Genomic DNA, 21917 nt, shown 5'->3' with positions numbered 1-21917 from the left:
CAATTTACTTTCAAAATTATTATACTATATAAGTCTTGATATCTGGTACTGTGAGTCCTTTCTTTTTATTCTTCTTCAAGATTATCTTTACACTTTCATGAAGTTTTTTGTCATTTCTCAATGTCAAAAAATCTACTAGGATTTGAAATTGTATTATCTTAAAACTGTTGGTTAATTTGTGGAGAATTGACCTCTTTTTGATATTAAATCTTCCAACCCAATGATATGGTATACTTTTCCATCTATAGAACATGCAATTTGATTTTTTCTGCATATCCCTCCTGGTACTTCATAAAAGTTGTAATTTTATTTTGCTTTTATCTGCCATTACTTATACAGAAAACCATATTTAATTTTATGCATGTGGCAGCAGAGATTGAACCCGGAACCACATATACTCTAGGCAAGTGTTCTCCCACTGAGCTATATTCCAGCCCATAATATTATGTTAATATTTGTTATTTTTAGAACAGCATGTTAGATTTATAGAAACAATGAACAGTCTAAAGAGTTCCCAAGTATCCCATTCACAGTTTTCCCTACTCTTGACATCTTACATTATTATGGTACATTCATTAAAATTAATAAACCCATATAAAATACATAATATTACATAAAGCCTATAGTTTATTTAGCTTTTCATGGTTTTACCTAGTGTGCTTTTTCCATCACCAGAGCCCAGCTGGGACACAATATTAAATGTAATTGTCCTGCGTCCTTAGGCTCTTTTTGGCTGTGGCAGTTTTTCAGAATTTCCTTGTGTTTGATGAACCTGACAGTTTTGAGATTTAACAGTTAGGTGTACTGTAGATGCCTCCTTCTGTTAGAATTTATCTGATGCTTTTCCCTCATGATTAGACTTGGGCATGTATTGTGAGGAGGAAGATCTAAGAGGCAAAGTGACATTTTTATCACATCATGTCTAGGGTACATATATCAACAAGATTTATGACCATGGATAGATGTGGGCCTTGATCATCTGACTGAAGTAGCATTTGTCAGGGTATTTTTTTTTCTTTCTTTTTTTTCATCTAATGTTCCTTTTTTTCCATGTTTCCATTTTGTACTCTTTGGAGGGATGTCACTATGCACATCACACATGTTAGGAGTGGGATATTTTTACTCTTTCTTTTATGGTGAATTATCAATAGAATTTACTTGAAATTCTTCATGAGAAATTTGTCTCTTCTCTGTAACTGAGTTTTGTGTAGAGATTTTCGTATCCAGAAAACTTGCCAGATTCTTTGTTCATTTTACATTTTCTATGTTCACAAACATCTCTTTTGCAAGCTATGATCACTTTTATTTCTTAAATAATCCAAATACATTTTCTATTTTTGTTTTGCCTTACTGCAGTATTCACAGTGAGTACAAGTCATAGCAGAGCATAACTTTGACTCATTTGCATTTTGGGGTGGAAAATATTTCAATAATTCATCGTCAATCATGAAATTGGACATAGATTTTAATTTATCTAAGAGAGTTTCTTTCTACATCAAGGTTTTTAAAATTTTTTGAATCATAAGTGGGTGTCAGTGTTATCAAAGGCAAATGTGTTTTCTGCACCTATTTAGGTAATTAAATATGTTTTCTTCTTTATCCTTATAATGAGACAGACTGTATTGTTTTTCAAATTTCAAATCAACATTTTCTTTGCTGAAGAAACCCAAACTTGTCTTTTTGTCTTATTCATTTTACATATTTTCATATTTGATTTGTTACTGTTTTGTTAGGAGTTTTTGCATTAATGCTTATGAGAAAGATTTTTCCTTTCTTGCAATGTCCCTGTGAGATTGTAGTACCACGGCTATGGTCAACTCATAAAATGAAGTGGAAAATGCTGCCTCTTCCTCTGTTCTCTGGGAGGATTTGAGCAACATTAGTTTTATGTCGTCCTCTAATGTTCAACAGCACTCACTAGTAAATTTGTGAAGAATTGACCTCTTTTTGATATTAAAGACAGATTTTAAGTTTTCATTGTTGGATGGATTTTAATTATGAAATTCAAATGTTTAATGTAGAAATATTAAATTTTGTTTCCTATTGCTTAAGAAGTGTTATTTCATGAAAATAAATTTGTTCATTTCATATGAATTTTCAAACTTATTTGTATAAAAATCTCATATTATCATTTTGTATGTTTAATGTTTTTTGAATCTAGCAGTATGCATGCATTCCTGATATTGGTAATTTGTTCACTTAAGAATATAAGTTTCTCCAGGCTCAGTAGCACATGGCTGTAATCCCAGCAGCTTGAGAGGTTGAGACATGAGGATCACAAGTTCAAAGCCAACCTCAGCAAAATCGAGGTACTAAGCAGCTCAGTGAGACCCTGTCTCTAAATAAAATACAAAATAGGGCTGGGGATGTGGCTCAGTGGTCAAGTACCCATGAGTTCAATCCCCAGCACTAGAAAAAAAAGATATAAATTTCTTTTTGAGTAATAACTTTATGGTCATTTCAGCTTTGATATATCATATTCCCATGATAATTCAGTTTTACCTGACATCTAATTTCCACAGTGGTTTATTTTATTCTTTTTTAATTGATGGCTTACTTTAAAACAAGTATTTTATTGCTAACTATCTCAGATTGTCTAATTATCTTTTTTGATTTGATTTCAGTTCAAATCCACTATGGTCAGAGAAATACTTTGAATATTCTATGAGATTTCAATTCATTGAAATTTAAGGGATTGCATATGACATTTTATTGAATCCCAATTTGTGATAGATATTTATTAATGTTCCATATGCATAAGAAAACAATGCTCATTCTGTAATTTATGAGTAATTCTATTAAAAAAATGAGATCATGATCATATTGTCTAAACTACCTATATTGGCTCTAATATTTATTCAGAGAGATGTGGTAAATAATTCATCTTTTTATCTATTTTTCTTGAACATCTTAATTATAATTATCTGATAACACCTATCTGAATGATACTGGCATTATCACAACAAAAATAAATCTTTTTTTAACTTTTAGTCTTTTGCTCCTGTTTTCTAATATTTTCAGTACCTCAGCCCAGGAAACACAAGTGAACGAGTAGACAAAAAAAAATCAGGAAGAAGAAAAAGACAAAGTAAAGATAAATAATCAAACTGATCCTCCCTCATCCTATGAGGGGTTTGGTCTTGGTGGAATCTTATGAGGTGTATAGAGAATGACTCAGATTTTTGACAGGGAGTGATTAGTCATAAGAACCATTCTACTGAAATCAGAACATTTAAAACATTCTGAGAACATGGTAAGAGGTGATTGCTATCTGTGCAATCATTCATCAATATTTTAAATACAGCCACTCCTCATTATTTGTAGATTCTGTATTTATGAATTTTCCAACTCATTAAAATCTATTTGTAATTCCAAAATCAATATTCAGACAACTTTTATGGTCACTTGTAGACCCACACAGAGTGGTGAAAATTTTGAGTTATCTGAGGCAAACATTTCCAGCTGAGGTAGAGCAGGATAGCACAACTTTCTTGTTTCAGCTCTCATAGAATTTAAAAAGTGTTAATTTTGTAGCCTATTTAGTATTGCACTTTGAAATTTTGTGTTTATCATTGGTGATTTTGCTGTATAAAATGCCCTCAAGCATTGCATCAAGTTGAAGTACCTTCTCATGTTCTAAAGCACAAGGCTGTGATGTCCCTTAGGAAAAAAATAAGTGTGCCAGATAAGCAACATCCGGAATGAGTTAGAGAGCTTTTTGGTCATGGGTTTTGTTCCAGTGAATCAACAGTACAGTACATGCAGAAAAACATTACATTCAGTACATACATACAGACGAGGAAATTAAACGATCTGTATGAGGCTGCTCTGTAAAGTGCTTAAGTACCATCTATAATACAAGTGCAAGCTAAGGAAAAGACAAAAAGGCTGATAAGTTTGTGGATTGCAACATACAATGACAACCACTTTTTTTAAGTATATTAAACAGGGTCATTGTGAGGCTGAAATTCAAAGAAACTCCTCATTACCTTGCCCAGGGTCAGAAAAATGTTAAACTCTTCCCAATTAAGGTTTTATTACTAAAGTTAAAATACTGCATATGATTAATCATTTTCAAGAAATATATGTTAAATAAAGTTTTCAAGAAACACACATAAAACAAGGTTATATACTAATCAGCAAAAATGTGACCTGAGAATATCAGGACTATAACCCTATATTTCCCCTAGGAACAGTGGCTGAGCATTCCCTAATTCACTGTTCAAAGCAACTTTATAAAATAACTGTCATTAATAATTTTGATAATTGACTCTACTTATTCAATGTCAAGTACTTTTCTGCCTCTAGAGACTGCACAATGAACAAATCAGATATAGTCCTTTTTTTAAGACAGTTAAAATTTTACTGGAGGGGTGTGGAGGTGGTACAAAAACCAAATAAATATATAATCTGTTAGAAATTAAAATGCTATAAGAAATCTGGGTAGGGCAATAGAATCAGTCAGATGTATTTTTATACAGGCTAATGAAGAAAAAACAGCCAGAGAGAGCAGAAGAAAAAGATCCAAAGCAGAAGTGTGTTTCTTAAATCAGAAAAAGTAAGCAGGTCAGTCAATGTAAGCAAAGAAAACATTGGTAGGAAGAATAGGTAAAGGGGTAGGGCCAATCTTGTAGGGTTTATAGGGCATCATGAACTGGCTTTCTTCCATTTTTGCCTCCAGATATACATTTCCCACTCTTCCACACCCTGGTTTGTGCCCATATGGGGCCATATCAAAAAGCTGCCTTATATTGCTTCTGGTTGGGTTTGCCCAATGGAAGACTTACTCAGGAGACTGGAGAAGAAGGAGAGTGAAGGTGAAGTAATTAATTCTTCAGCACCCTTCTTGCCTGTTTGTTTCAGTCAGCATGAAGGCCACAGCTCCTGACAGGTGACCCTCTCTAGAGCCTCCCCTCATCAGTAAAACCCTCTATTGTAACTAATTTCATGATTCCACACTATTCCTTTTATCTCTTGAAGTTTCCTTTTTTATTTGCCCATACCTTTGTAAATACAGTCTTGATTAAACTCTACAAAACTGCTCATTTGAATTGACATCTGTTATGTGACTGCATTACACAAAATACAGACGTGGTTTCTATAGGATGTCTCATGGAATCCCTGGAGAATTTTATCTAAATAATATCCTTTTGGCAGCTGCATAAAGTATAGATAGAAAGATGAGGTTAGTAGAAGAGGGACCTCCTAGAAGGATATTATAACAAAACAGATAAGATGATGTGGATAAAGCAGTAGATGTAGATTTATTAGGAACTGTAGAATATTAGACATATTTTGGTGAATTTGGTGTAGAATATAAGAGAAAGACAGAAAGAAATGAACAACCAAAAGAATAACTTTAGAGGTTTTGACACAGCAACTAGAATAAATGAGGAATCAGTCACTAAAATGAGGAACATAATATTTCAGGGAGAAATCAAGAATTCGTTTTTGGAAAATTTGAATTTGAAGCCTTAATTAGATTAGTACAGAAATATGAATCTGGAGTTCAAAGATATGAATATGGGAATCATCAGCACAATGATGGTGTTTTGATTAGCTTTTTTATTTGCTGCTGTCAAACAAAAGAACAGACAAGAACAATTTTAGAGGAGGAAAAGTTTATTTTTCTTACAGTTTCAGAGGTCTTAGTCTATAGATGGCCCACTCCATTTCTCAGTGTTCAAGGTGAGGCAAAACATATGACACAAGTGGGTGGCTGAGAAAATCAGCTGGGAACATGACACCAGGAAGCAGAAAGAGTGCTCCGCTCACCAAGAACAAAATACATACCCAAAGGCATATCCTCCAATGACCCACCTCCTCCAGCCACCCTCTACCTGCCTATATTTACCACCCAGTTAATCCCTATTAGGGGATTAATATTCTGATTCAGTTAAAACTCTCATGAGCCAATCATTTCACCTCTAAACTTTCTTGTTCTATCATAGATGAAATTTGGGGGGACTCCTCATATCTAAACCATAACAGATGGTTTTTGATGTAAAGACACTATATAACATTAAGAGAGTGTATGCACAGAGGAGAAAAGAGAGAATTAAGTCTTGGGGCAACAATATTGGTAAGATTGGAAGGAATACGAAATCTGGTGATGTTATCAAGGAAAAAGCTTTAGTTGCTCCCAGTTGACTTAAAAATCTCTAATTTTGCAGGTCACATAGCTGGGCAGCACATTGTCTTCCACTAGCTTCTCTGTAGATAACACCTCTGATATGTGGTATGATGGTAACAAGGGCCTAGGCTAATTGTCAAGAACTTGAAGGCTGCTTTTGATAAAAATACTGACTTTACTTGGACCTGCAGATATCTGGTTAGTGAGGGGAACAAGATGAAAGGCTTGACATCTCTACCCTCATATTGTGTCTGTCATCTTTGCTGCCTTAACATTTTTGCCAGATTTCTGCTCAGCTCTGTATGTAAATAGTTTGATCATTTGAGAAATTTCCTATACAAAATACAGTACAGGTTAACTTGACCTAAACTTGCCTAGCCTGTCTTCTCTCCTTCAAGGCTAGATAGACTTACCAGCTGCCATAACAGAAAATTCCAAACCATGAGACGTGAGAAAGGGACTGGCAACCTGAAATCCTAGAAGATTTATGCACATTCCCAGAAAAGACATGAGTATCCCTCCCCTTAATTAGCCTATTTCTGTCTTAATCCTACTCTATCTGTGTTTTCTCAGCTTCCTGGGGTTGAGAAGTTAATTTGCAAAGCTTATGCTTTTCCATTCTTCGGCCAGGGAATAAAGCTTTTCTCTCCAACATGTCTCTTAGACATTGGTTTTTCATGGAATGCATTTCTAAACTGGATTCAGAAACAGATTGGGACACAGAAAATCAAAGAACAGTGAAGTAAAAGAATATAAAGAAGATTTTTTAGATGCTGAGAAAGGAAGAATTGATCAATTAATTGGGTGACAAGTCTTTATTGGCCATGGCACTAATACATTTATGGGAATGAGAGAATGGAAGAAGTAGAAATGTACAGCATAAGTATAAATAATTCTTTTGAGGAATTCTCATAAAGAATGATATATTCAAAAGGACTCAGAGAAAGGGATCATGGATAGTAATTGAAGTGATATTTGGGGATAGATAAAAGTAGGGATTTATTTTTAAGGAATATAGAAATTAAACACTAAATCTTGTTTTAAGAGAGCAAGAGAGTGAGGGAGAAGGGAAATCATATACCTGTAGTAAGAAGGGGATATACTTGGTGTTCAGGAAACGTGAATTCTTTCCTATGTTTCCTTCTATTCTCATTTTGAAACCAAAAGCAATCTTATCAGCTAAGGATAAGGAAGGGAATGAGGTTTTGAAGTTTTGTGGACAGAGAATATATGTAACAGAGAGAGATCAGCAAACTTTTACAGCAAAGTGTAGACATTAACTACTTCAGATTCTGGGAATGCTGCTCTTCCCCTCCTTGTTGCAGAATTACAGCAGCCACAGTTTAACACATGAACAAAGGGGCATGCCTGTGATTCAACAAAGTTTTACTTTTGAATAAAGCAACAGAGGCTCTCTCTAAAGTTCTTTTCTTTCTAAGCCCTGATTAGAATTGCCTTAACATCTCTGTTTCTATCAACAGCCCTTCAGGCAATCGAGGCTCTTTCCAGCATGCACCTCAAAATTCTTCCAGCCTTCACTGCTTATCCTGTTCCAAAATCACTTCCCTATTTTTAGGTATGTGTAACAGTAGCAGCCATCTTAATGAAATCAAAATCCACTTTACATTAATTTATTCAAGAAGCCAAAGCAAAATACCACGTGTCGTAAACAACAGTAATTCCATCTTCTCAAAGATGGGAAGGCCAAGAATAAGGTTCTGACATAGTTCATGGCTGGTGAAACTCCTCTCCTTACCTTTCCGATTATCCATCTCATTCTGTCCTCAGGATGGCTTTGTATTTCCCCCCTGCGCATATAAATATGGAGAGAGAAAGTTCTGGTTTCTCATCCTCTTGTAAAAGTACCAGTGCTATCAGGTTAGAGCCCCATCTTTATGACTTCATTTAACCTTTTTTTTTTTTTTTAATTTTTTATTGTGGGTTTTTCAAAACATTACAAATTTCTTGATATATCATATTCCACACTTTGATTCAAGTGGGTTATGAACTCCCACCTTCACCCCATACACAGATTGCAGAATCACATCAGTTACACATCCATTGATTTACATATTGCCATACTAGTGTCTGTTGTGCTCCGCTGCCTTTCCCATCCTCCCCCCTCCGATACATTTAACCTTAATTGTCTTCTTAAAGTCTCTGTCTCCAAATCTAACACCGCTTTAGAGGTAGAGGTTCAGTGTATGAATTTTAGATGAGACATAACTTAGTCTTTGACATTACCCAACCCCTAGTCTAGGTCATATTCTCTCTTATTTGTGCCAATAATACCTTATTATTATTTTATATGGAATTGAATATTTATTTAATTCCATGTCTGTCTTTCCTTCTAGATTCTTAACTTCAGAAGAGCAATAATTGTATTGGTTTTGCTTAAAATTCTATTGCAGTTACACTGAACACTACCTAACACATGGTATGCACTCAAAACTTCTTGAATAAATAAATGAGTTTTATCTGTATCCAGTATTTTTTTCTTACATAGAAATTCTAGCATTTGTGTTGTAACTAATTCTATTCTTTTTATGAGAAACATACTCCTTTCAAGGAGTATGTAAATCCTTTAAGATTTTCACTTGCTTTCTACAGGTAAAGACAGTTTGAAAATAGAAAACAGGTGAAGGGGAATAAGTGCTATATACAAATGTATTTACTTTTAAATATTTTCCATGAACACTCAAATCTTAATACTCTTTCCAGAATTCATTTATTATAGTAACAGAGTATAATGGCAACTGGTCAAAAGAACCCTTCTTTCACTTAAACACAAGTCCCTTGTAAGACAACTTATCATACCTCTCACATTTCAGTATGATGATTGCCAAGTTGGGAAGATTTATATCAATGGTTAAAATAAGGTATTTATCTGAATATATATTTGTAAGAAATTGGAAATTTTAAAAAATTTCTTCAAGAACAAGCAAAATCTATACTTTGAAAAATAATAGGGCCTTATATAAATTGTTGAAATTGTGTGAAAGGTAGTAAAATTATACCATTCATTCTTGAAAAGCAATCTGTTCTGAAATAGCCCTATTAAATTCAGGAACACATTTCTCAAATAATTGACATAATTCAGGTAGTAATACTGAGATGGCAAGATACCCCTTATGATTCATATTGTGTCACTTTATGTTGTTATTATTATTCATAGTTGCTAGGCGTGTATAGATATGTTCAGAAACACATTGTTCTCAGAGCTCTTTCATTGCATTGTGACCATAATGTTTCAGCAATTACTTCATTCCTTCATTTAATCTTACATAGCATTATAACCTTCAAGTAGGAAATATACTATGGATAAACAAAAATCAGAGGGGTTAGGCAATTTTCCCCAAGTTTCACAGTCTATAAAGGAAGAATTCAAATATATATATATTTACACACCTCAAAAAAATGGGATTCTGATTAAAGTCTATATATTTGTTTATGATCCCAAACCTGTTTTCTTAACCAGCAGTATATATTTTGTTAGTACATTCAAGAAACTTGCACTGACAACTGAAATAGTTATGTAAATCTAAAAAGCTTTCCTAGAGAATGGGATATTGGGAGAGATGAAGAAAAGCTAAGAATGATTATAACATTGATTAGCCAAGCAATGATATTTTTATTAATAAAATGAGAAACATTAAAAGAGAATAGATATGGCTCTTTGGTATTTTATTGTTGATTAAAAAAATAAAAGTGTTTATAACAATTGGTTCTGCACTATACTATACTGATGGCTATACCATAACTTATCATTTTAGGCCTGTTAAGTCATGAAATGTACACCATGAGAATTCTATGGTAGACTGGACTTTAATTATCAGTAATGTCAATGACATGTAGGTTTACCAATTGTAGCAAATGCACCACTGTAGTAGGGGGTAGTTGTGCTTGTGTAGGAACAGGGAATATATGGAACTCTACTTTCTACAGTTCCTATGAACCTAAATCTACTTTAAAAAATAAAGTTAAATAGTTTTAAAAAATCATCAACTAGCATCCTGCTAAAGCATGAATAATTAACTGTTAGATTATTTCCCCCTGGATTTAATGACTATTTATGTTTAGATATGCTCATAATAATAAATTAAAATGAAGCCTAAGGTGTTTAACAAATATTACTCACCTTTTGAAAAGTTTAAGTAAAATTGAGTTTTGTTAGTATTAACTACCCTACATATAAATTATACATAAGACAATATTACATCATAATATTGTGTTGGTGACCTTTGTTCCAAAGATAAATACAATATATTATTCTTTACAGCATAAAGAAACCAATAAAGTACACAATTTCATACTATTTTCAACTTTTCCATTACATCCATAGATTCTATCCACATTTGTTTCATTCTATCCACATTTGTTTTCATTCATTGACAAACCAATTATGTCAATTTTTTCATATGCTTATATTGTTAATCACAATTGTGAACTGAACTATTCAATGGGTAAGTTCAAAAGGGATCAAAGTTTCTAAATATATTTTTCAAATGAAAAAAAAGTTCCAGTAGACAACACCAAAGAACTGGAATGAATGTATTACTATGAAAAAAAAAAGAATACAACCATAATCATTTTAAAATATAATCTGACTACTAAACTATAATGAATAAAATACATTTCTATCCAGTTCTGGTCCAGATTCTTGCATAAAATTTAGATAAATCTTATTTAAATGTATGGTGGTATTAAGGAATATGAGTGTGACATTTTTAAAAATATTTTTATGTATATTTTTTCATTGTGGATGAACACAGTATATTTACTTATTTTATGTGGTGCTGAGGATCGAACTTAGTGTCTCACACATGCGAGACGAGCGCTTTACTACTGAGCTACAGCCTCAGCCCCAAGTGTGACATTATTAATGAATACTTTTAAAACTCAGGAATTTAAAATAGGTAAATATAATAGTTGTCTCCCTAAATTCCATTATATACACATATATATGAATAATATATGTGTGTGTATATCTTTCCAGAATATGCAGAAAAATAAGTGTTAAAATATGAAGAAAACTATAACCTGATCATTTATTCTATTCATAATAACTCTCCTTCTCAGTCCTTCCTGGGGTATTATTAACCTGGGGTAGCAGAAGCAGAGGTGGTAGCAGGTAGGTTGTTGAATTAGAGTATCTGATTAGCTTCTTCCCAACCATTCTTCTTGTCTTTCCAAGGTCATGAGGACAAGAATTGTGTTTTTGTCTCTAAGCAGAGCTAAAGTTCAAGTAAACCTTTAATGATTTTTAAAGCAATACTGAAGACCCAAAGGAATATAAATGCCAAAATACCAGTTGCTATGATCAAACTACAAAATATTTTGACAATGGTTAAGGCATAAAAAGTTTCCGAAAGTCCAAGTTTTTTTAATAATCTATTAAATTTAGAAAATACATAGTATTTTCCCTTATGTTTCTTCTGGTTCAAATACCCCTTTGATTCCCATTATCTCTATCCCCATAGAAAGTCAACATCAGATTCAGTGCTGTCTCTAAGGTTAACAGGTTTATAAATATTCAATAAATAATGCTACAGTTGAGACACTTTAGTTTGCATATATCTTTTGACATATTTATATATATTATACAATTGAGTATTGTGGTTACTATTCTTTAGCTATCCATTTGAGGTGCCATTCTTGGGAAGGAAGCACATTAACATCATAAATGTTTTTCCTCATCAACACATCCAGCTCCAACTTGATTTCCAATATAACAGTAATTTAACAGCCCTGACAACAAGATATGGACTATAGCTATAAGAGAAGTGACACTCATAGTCTTTTTAATAAAGACTAAAATGATGCTTTGCATCTCAGAATTGTTTTGCAGCTTCTATTCATCTAATTCCAGCGGTATGCCTATGACCAATTCAGCCATTTTCTATTTTTACACACAATCTGGAACCTTTTAACAAACTATATGGGATTTTCCAATATGGAGCCAACAATGTAATCTTATGCTAATGGCCTAACTCACAACTGTGTGTTAACTAGCAGTTTGAAACTATCTTATGTAGGTTAAATAATAGTCACTGCAAGTCTTAGGCAAGCACAGAGCAATCATGTGGAGGATGAAAACCAGAGAGATCTCTGGATGTCTAGATAATTCTTTGCCACACATTAAGTATAACCTCATTTAGTTAATCTTTAAGAATGATTTATTTATATTATTACACCAACAAAACATGTATTAGCTGATAATGGTATGTTATTTATTAACATATTACTAAAAATGATCCTAAAAACAAAATTTAAAGGGAAGGCATTCCACGTAGCCAATTCTTAGTAAGTTAAGATGCTTCCAAACAGAAAAGTATCCAGAACATATTAAAACACAATTCCAAATAAACATTCTACACAGTTTTTCCATTTCTAACAAAAATAGTAAATATTCACCTACAAATATATACATTTATCTGTTCCAAAATGCTTTTGACTAGTCATTAGACATAATCTTGGAGAGATGCTTTAGCTATTAGTACATCTAGGCATTATTAAACAGCAATTTAATGACTTTGTATGATATAACAGTTATCTATTGCTGCATAATGCCCCAAAATGTATTGGCTTAAAACAACAAAAATTTGCAGTCTATTCTCATTATTTATCAGTGTTCAATAAAGTCACGGCAAATACTGGATTACTTAAAATTGAATCATTGCTCCTAAGGAAAAACAAGCCTAGGTTCCTGCACATTATTATGTCATAATATTTTTATCAATCAACCAATATATGAATTATTTTATGCATTTTTGAATATTTATTACTTAATATACATAATTGATTTATTAGCCCTGAACTCAGGGCCATTTCTTTACAGTAGGACTACTGATGCAAGGTGGAAGAGGATCACCTTATTTGACCTCAGGAGCAGTCTGTCAGGTAACTCAGATTTTTCACAGAGTTATTTTAGCTCAAGCTTCAGAAGCTAAGTCTACAGTCAGCCAACACCATAACTCTGAGACTGAGGTGAGGCAGAACATTATGGTAGAAGGACCTGGTGGAGGGAAGCAGCTCCACCTGGTTTGGACATGGCAAAACAGGAAACAGAGCCCCAACCATGAGGAACAAAATATAAGCCCCAGAGGCACACATCCAGTGTTCTAGTTATACCCTGCCTGCCGATAGTTACACCCAGTTAATCAGTATTAGAGAATTAATCCACTGATTAGTTTACACCTTCCATAATCTATTCATTTCATAATCTAATCATTTCATCTCTCTTGCCTTCTCTCTCTTTCTTTGGCAGATGTTCCATGTCACTAGCATTTCTTAATCTGAGGGGTCTACAGTGCAGCTTTGGCTTCCTACTTAAATCTTTATGCCCCACTCTCTCAGAGGCTGCTTAAAGGAATTTCAACACTGCTACACTTTTTCTATCCTCCCAGGTCTTCTTTGAAAATCTTGGTGGAAGCCTCCATGATGCCTTAACTCCAGCACCCCGCAATCCTACAGAATCAGCACTATGTGGTTGATACCAAGGTCTGCCACCACCGACAACCATAGCCAAGCCTCCTGGGACCATGGCTGTAGCAGTTTCTGAGTGCTTAGTAACTGAGCACAGAGAAACAACTTCTAAGGCATCGCCATGAAAGTAGGGTGTCCCCACGTCATTTCTCTGATATTTTACTCAACCTTGAACCTGTGATGGGCATGTTATTGCAAATTTCTGAGATGCTCTCAAGCCATATTTCTTATTGTCTCTGGGTAAATTACTTAGCTGTTCCTTGTTGGCTATAATCTCTTTAATGACCACACCTTCCTTTATAATCTCTTTAATGACCTTAGTCTCAGTTTTACTTGCATTTTTCTAGCCAAACTGCAAGTTTTTCAAATCTTTCTGCTTTATTTTCTGCTCCTAATTATCTCAGTAAACTTGGCTGAAAGTTGGCATAATAATCCATGCCACTGCCTGAATGCTGTGCTGCCTTGAAATTTCCTCCACCACATTAATTAATCCATCAGTTTTAAATGCAGACTCAAAAACATGTTCTCAGGACATGGGCAAAATGTACACAACTTTTTTGCCAGAAAGTAACATGGATGGCCTATAGTCCAATTTCCGATAGAGTCCTCTTTCTCTGAAACCTCATGAGCTGGGTCTTCATTATCCACAGTTCTATTGTTACTGCTGTTGACCGGTGACGAGTCCTTGCTTCCCCAATGTTGAAGTATAACACCAGAGAAGCACGCTGAGGCAAGTTTAGAGTGGAAAATAGAAGTTTATTAAAGGACAGCAGAAAAGACTTCTCCCGGAGGAAGAAGGGGACCCAAGAGATGGAATCCGTGGAAGTGCAGTTGTCTCCCATTTTTATAGTTCCTTCAGTGATGGAATGTAGGTGGGAAGGCCCCAGGGGTGGGACACAGGGTGGGCCAAAGAAGTCTGTTCATTAACATTTCTTTGGGATGGGCTATCTTCATGTTTGCTGGGGGCTGTTCATTAACACTTCTTTGGGATGGGCTTTGGGCCTAGGGCTTTTCTCGGACTTCATTAGCAGAAAACAAGAGTTGTTCAGCTTTTCCAGGAATTTATTTTCAACATGGCCTCCATTTTAGATCTCACTCGATAATAGACCCGATTTACCTAACTACACTGACTACCTAACTTTAAATCTCGCTTCACTATCAGCATGATTATCTTCTGAACTCTTACCAGAAGCACCCATTAAACTCCACTTATAATATTCTAAGTTTTTCCCACTTGCGTCTCTAAACTTTTCAAAAATTTTCCAGCTCCATGAAGTTCTGAATCACATGGTCAGCTTCATCATAGCAACAACCCCAGCTCTCAGTTCCAATTTCTGTTGTAGTTAGCTCTGAAACACTGTATGTATGACGTTGTATATAGAAAATATTAAAGATTCAATCAAAAACATGTTTGAATTGATAAATAAATTCAGTAAAGTTATAGAGCATAAAATCAACAAGCAGTAATTAGTATATGTCTTTATGCTAACAATCAATTTTATGAAACAAATTAAAGAATAAGTCCCATTCATAGTACTGTCAAAAATGTAATATGTAGGGATTATATTAGCTTTGCATTACTATAACAAATACCTGAAATAAATCAGCTTTAAAAGAGGAAAGGCTTATTTCGGCTCATTAGTTTTGTAGTTTCACTTCATGATTAGTTGGCCCTGTTGCTTTTGCACCTGTGGAGAGAAAGTAAATCGTGGTAAGGAGTGTGTAGTGGAGTATGCTGCTCATCTCATGGCTGTTCAGAAGCAAAGAGAGAGAAAGATAGATAGGTTAGGGTCCCAATATCTCCTTCAAGGTTATACCTACAATGACCTAAGACCAACGTCTAGGCCCCAGCTCTTGAAGTTTCTAATACCTCTCAATATGGCCAATCTGAGGACCAAGTCTTTAAATACACAGATTTTGGAGATGGTTAAGATCCAAACCAAAGCAGAAGCAAATCTAACCAAAAAGTTTAAAGATCTCTCTATGTAAGGGTAAAAGAAATTGAAGTTAAAGCGTAAAAGTTAAAGGGTAAAAGACCGGGTGTTGTAAAAGTTTCTAAGCTGCAAGGTCTGAGTTAAAATGTAAAGGAGGTATTGTTAGGTTTCTATGCTACCTGCAAAACCCGAAATTTCTGTAGCTGTTAAGACAATGCTTAGAACTGCCTAGTAAATATTTCCCCTGACTATATGGATTGTTTAATAAGGGCTCTGTGTGGTCGCACATAGGCATTGCAGGGCCTGAACCAATCAGTTTAAATGTAACCCCCTCCTTAGGAATGACCTATCACTCCAGCCTGACCTGTTCCCGCCAATGAATGAACTAATCATGTTTAGGAGTTGTTGTTCAATTTTCCCGCGCCTCATGATGATTTGTTCTGATGTATACAAAGCCCTCCGCCCTCCCCAAAAAGTGTACTTAAGCAGTGCTCAGCCCCTGCTCAGGGCTCTGGGCTGCTTTCCCTTCTTGAGTGGGCACGGAGCCCCAGCATGCTGGTTCAATAAATCCCCCTTCTGCCAATTGCATGAGTGGTCACTTGGTGGTCTCTTTCTCCGACGTTTCGCGGGACCCTTACATTTATTGAAAACTATAAAACATTAACAAAAAGGAAACTGTCAATGACACTAATAAATTGAAAGGTATCCCATATTTTTGGATTGGAAAAATTAATACTGTTAAAATTTTCATATCACTGAATGCAATCTATGTATTCAATGTAATAACCATCAAAATCCCAATATCATTTTTCATAGAAATACAAAATCAAATTAATATGGAACAAAAATATATTCCAAGTAGCCAAAGAAATCTTTAGCAAGAGAACATTGCTAGAAGCATCACACTTCCTAAATCCAAAATTCAGTATAAAGTTATCATAAAACACCTTGATACTGACATAAAAACAGACATTAGCCACAGATATAGGACAGAGAGGCCATAAATAAACTCATGCACTTATGGCCAATTGACTTTCAACAAAGGTGTCAAGAACACTGTGCTAGTCAACTTTTCATTGCTGTGTCCAAATTACCTGACAAGAAAAATTCATAGTTGGGCTCACAGTTTCAGAGGTTCAGTCCATGGCTGCCAGGCTCTATTGCTCTGGGCCTGAATAGAGACAGAACACCATGGCAGAAGTGTGTGTCAGAGGAGCACTGCTTAGCTCATGATAGCTGGGAAGGAGATAGAGAACAAGCAGGGATCAAGGGACAAATTGTAATCCTCAAGGGTATGCCCCCAGCAACCTACTTCTCCAAGTCACACACCAGATGCCTGCAGCTAACACTCAGTAATTTATTCAAATTATTAATTCATTTTATGGGTTAATCCACTGATTAGGTCACAACTCTCATAATCTAATCATTTCACCTCTGAGCAGTACCTCTTGCCTCATGAGCTTTTGGGGAGGCATCTCATAACCAAACCATAACAAATATACACTGGAAAAAAATCCAGTCCCTTCAATACATGATACTGCAAAAACTGGATTTTTACAAACAGAAGAATGTAACTGGACCTTTAGCTCACACTATATAAAAAATATCAACTTTAATGTATTAAACACTTAAATTAAGGCTTGAAATTGTGAAATTATCAGAAGAAAGCAAAAGTGAAATGCTCCATGACATTATTCTGGGCAAAGACTTGGATATGATCCAAAAGCACAAGCAACAAAAACAAAATGTGACAAATTGTGTTGCATCAAACTAAAAAGCTTCTGTACAGAAAAGGAAAGAGTAAGATAAAGGGAAAAAATATCTGCACAACATACATTTGATAAGGAGTTAATATTCAAAATATAGAAGAACTCAAATGATTTTTTTTTATTGTTGGTTGTTCAAAATATTACATAGTTCTTGATATATCATCTTTCACACTTTGCTTCAAGTGGGTTATGAACTCCCATTTTTAGCCCATATACAGATTGCAGAATCACATCAATTACACATCCATTGATTTACATATTGCCATACTAGTGACTGTCATGTTTGATAGCAAGAAAATGAAATAACAATCAAAAAAGGGCAAACTTAGCACCTACATGGACACCACTCCAGAGAAAACAAATAGATGGCTAACAAACAAGTGAAAAAATGCTCATTGTCCTTAATCATCAGAGAAATGCAAATTAAAACCACAATGATATGTCACCTCACACCTGTTAGAACAACCATTATAAAAAAGCAGAACGAACGTATCATGTGCTTGCAAAGCTGAACAGTAAAAGGAACCCCTATACATGGTTATAGGGCATAGAAATTAATGCAACCACTATGGAAGACAAAATGGAGTTTTCTTAGAAAACTAAAAATAGAATTACCATATGACTCAACAATCCTGCTACTGGGTATATATCCAAAGGAACTGAAATCAGAATGTGCAAGAGACATCTGCATTCCCATATTCATTGCTGTATTGCTTTTAAAATGCTTACTCTTTAAATATTATTGCCCTGTGGATTCAATCTAATCCCTAAAAATATCCCAGAGACTTCCAGCAAAAATTGGTAAGAGGATTCTAAATTTTATACAGAAATCCAAAGAACCTAGAATCCCTAAAATCATCTTTTAAATTTTTAAACAGAGTTGGAGTTACACAGATAGACTGCAAAACTTATAAAAAAGCTACACTAACTGACATAGTGTGGTATTGGTATAAGACAGACAAAGAGACCAATGACTATAATAAAGAATTCAAAATAGACTCACTTATTTCTGGTTAATTGCTAGATAAATAAAGGGGAGTAAGGATATTTTGTTCTGTTTTGAAATTATACTAAAAATTGCTTCTCACCTTTAACATCTCTAAACATACATAAAAGTTCTTTTATACTGTACTTTCATTGCAGAAAGCACTAAATATTTATATCTATATCTACCTTATATTAATGACAAAACATTTATATCTAGAATGTATAAACATTCCTATAATAAACAATAAAATAATTTTAACAGTTATTCTAAAATAATGGATCAATTATTTCAATAGAGCACCAAAATAAGATATGAAAATACGAAGTAAGCACATGAAAAGGCACCCAATATCATTCATAGTCAGAAAAATACAGATTGAAGTGAAAGACACAAAGGTAAGTCTTTCAGACTTCTAAAATGGTAAATAAACAAACAAGTACACTAATTATAGGGCAGAATGTGAAGAAATTGGAACTATCATTGTTGCTGATAGTGAAAAATAGAAACCACTATGGAGAATCATTGCCTAGTTTATTATTAAAATGAAATGTATATATACATATATGTATACATATATATAACTATATATGGGATAATTTTGTGTAAGATGTAAAAGAATTAACTACCAATATATACAATCTCAGAAAACATTTTGTTAAAAGGAAAATTCCAGACACAACACTATATGTTCAGTATTATTCCACTTATATGCAATCTAATAATTCACAAAATTAATCCATGGTAATAAAAGTGAGAAAAACATTACCTGGGAAAGGGGATGAAACTGTCAAGGAACATGACAGAAATTCCTAAGACCATAAAAGTGTTCCTATATCATTTTGTGTTGGGATAACACCACTGAATAAAATAGTCAAAGCACATCAAATCAAATGCTTAAGTCTTGTTCATTTTATTGGATGCCAATCACATGCCAATTTTTAAAACTCTGAATTCATGCTATGCTCCAAAATAATTTTATTCTATTGCTTTATTTCTCAGTAAGTGACAGCATAGCCAAACAGTTACTTCAAAACCAAAACCTTAGAAATTATCTTTGAATATACCTTCTATTACTTCTATTTTCTATCATTGAGTCTTCTTGAATTTAGTTGCATGTACTTCTCAAATTAGCCTCCTGCCTGGACCTTGTGCTCCATTTTCCCCTTCTTTGAAATCTGCTCTCCACAATTTATATAAGATGATATTTAAAAATATGATGTACTGAAATTTTAAAAAGTTTCACTTATGAAATATAAACTATGTAGTATTTGTAATATTTTCCATAAAGCTATACATGTCTAGAGACTGTAATTTGTGTCATAATATTTACCTCTACTAAGATCAAGTAATAGCCTGGCCTCATGTAGATATAATAAAAAGATTCAGTAAAAATTTACTGATTTGCCGATTTGTAGGAAACTTTACAAGATGGTTATACACATCATCTCTAATTTTATCAACTTTCCTTGAAGAAACAAAAGATTGGATAGGTTAACTTTCAGAAGATTAAGTTCATATGTGGTGAAGCTGAAATTTAAATTCAGGTCTGTTGGTTCCAAAGTCTGTCTTCTGAATTTTAATGATGTAACTGGAAATTGTGTTCATGGATCTTTGGCTGCATATAGATATGATTTATATGGCTGAGTATGATAATTACAAACACTCTACTAGCTGGATGGATACCAACTATTTTTATTATGATTCTTAGTGATCAGCTCCCAATAAATAACATTTACATAAGAATACCCAGGTCTGCCTATGGGCCATTTATGTGTTCCCTTTTCTAAATTGTCCTAATAGAAAAAGTAACACAGGAGACTTCTGAAAAGCAACAGATCCCAGGTAATTTATCAGAAACTCGAAAGAGCATTTTATAAAGTCATGAAAATACTTGATAGTACTAACTATCAATTTCTGGGAAAGCAGTGAGGAAAAGAAGCCCCTGAAATATTTTCAAAACCTGCAGTGAGAATGTAGCCTTTCAAGACAATGAGCAACTTTTATGTTTGTTTGTTTTGGTTTTTTTGATAACAGGGATTGAACCCAGAGGCATTTAATCACTGAACCACATCCGCAGCCCTTCTTTCTTTGTTAATTTTTTATTTGAGACATGGTCTCACGAAATTGCTTAGGACCTAAGTTCCTGTGGCTGGCCTTAAATTTGGTGATCCTCCTGCCTTGATCTCTGGAATCACTGGGATTACAGGTGTGTGCCTGAGTCCCCGATTACAATTGGCAACGTTTAATAGTTTCATTTATCTTAAGAAAAATAAAGTATATAAGATTTATAATATTTTCAATAAGAATCCGCTAACGTGAAACTTCCCCTTATGTCTTGTACTTCACAACAGTTTTTCTTACTTCAACAAATATATATATATATATACATATATACACACACACACACACACACACACACACATATACATATATTAACGTTGTGCACTAAAAGTAGAGTATAAAATACCTTTAATGTAAGAATGTGCTAAAGGTGAGAAGCTATTTTCAATAATAATCAAATATATCTCTGTCATTTGGGTTAAGGGGCTTACTTCTTTTTCTCACCTATGTTTTAACATAAATCTTTGTGCAAAATAAGAGTGTAAAGAGAGAAAGTTAATGGGACATGTTGTTTGTGTTAAGCTGATGCATTTCACATTGTGGTTGCTGAAACTAGGAAGCCAGGAGATAATGGAGTACATAGGACATAGTTAGCAATGTGATGGTCCATTGGGTTCATGTACAAAAGTTGAAGAGAAGTTTAAAATCTAATAGCTGTGAGAAGATATCAGTTGATACAATTTCATTTTGGCAGATATAGAGCCTATAAAAAAGTCTAAACCTTCCTGCATCTCTACAGGTTCTGAGTAATAATTTTGCAAAATAAACTCACAATTAATTGACAGATATCTAATGGCAATAAATTCTTTTTTTATTTTGATTTGTTATATATGACAACAGAATGCATTAAAATTTATATTACACATATAGAGCACAATTTTTCATATCTCTGGTTGTACACAAAGTATAGTCACATCCTTCATGTCTTCTTACTTTTACTTAGGGTAATGATGACCATCACATTCCACCACCTTTCCTACCCCTATGCCCCCTCCCTTCCCCTCCCTCCCCTTTTCCCCTCTGCCCTATCTAGAGTTCATTCAATCCTCCCACCACCCCCACCAGAGCATATTATGGATCAGGTAAACCCCTCTCTCTCACCATGAATAAAACTCAAGTGAATCAAGGACTTAGGAATTAAACCAGAAACACTGTGTCTAATAGAAGCAAAATAGGCCCAAATCTCCATCATATGGGATTGGGCCCCAACTTCCTCAATAACACTCTTACAGTGTAATAATTAATATCAAGAACCAATAAATAGGATGAATTCAAACTAAAAAGCTTCTTCTCAGCAAAAGACACAACCAGTGAGGTGAATAGAAAGCCTATATCTTGGGAGCAAATTTTTAATAGTCCAATCAATAAGTGGGCCAAGGAACTGAACAGACACTTCTCAGAAGATGATATACAATCAATCAACAAGTATATGAAAAAATGTTCAACATCTCTAGCAATTAGAGAAATGCAAATCAAAACTACTCTAA

The sequence above is a fragment of the Marmota marmota genome, unplaced genomic scaffold (assembly GCF_001458135.2).
Source record: "Marmota marmota marmota unplaced genomic scaffold, marMar, whole genome shotgun sequence".
In the NCBI taxonomy this organism is placed as follows: domain Eukaryota; kingdom Metazoa; phylum Chordata; class Mammalia; order Rodentia; family Sciuridae; genus Marmota; species Marmota marmota.
The sequence above is the reverse complement of the archived record's forward strand: the minus strand, read 5'-3'. Positions refer to the sequence as shown.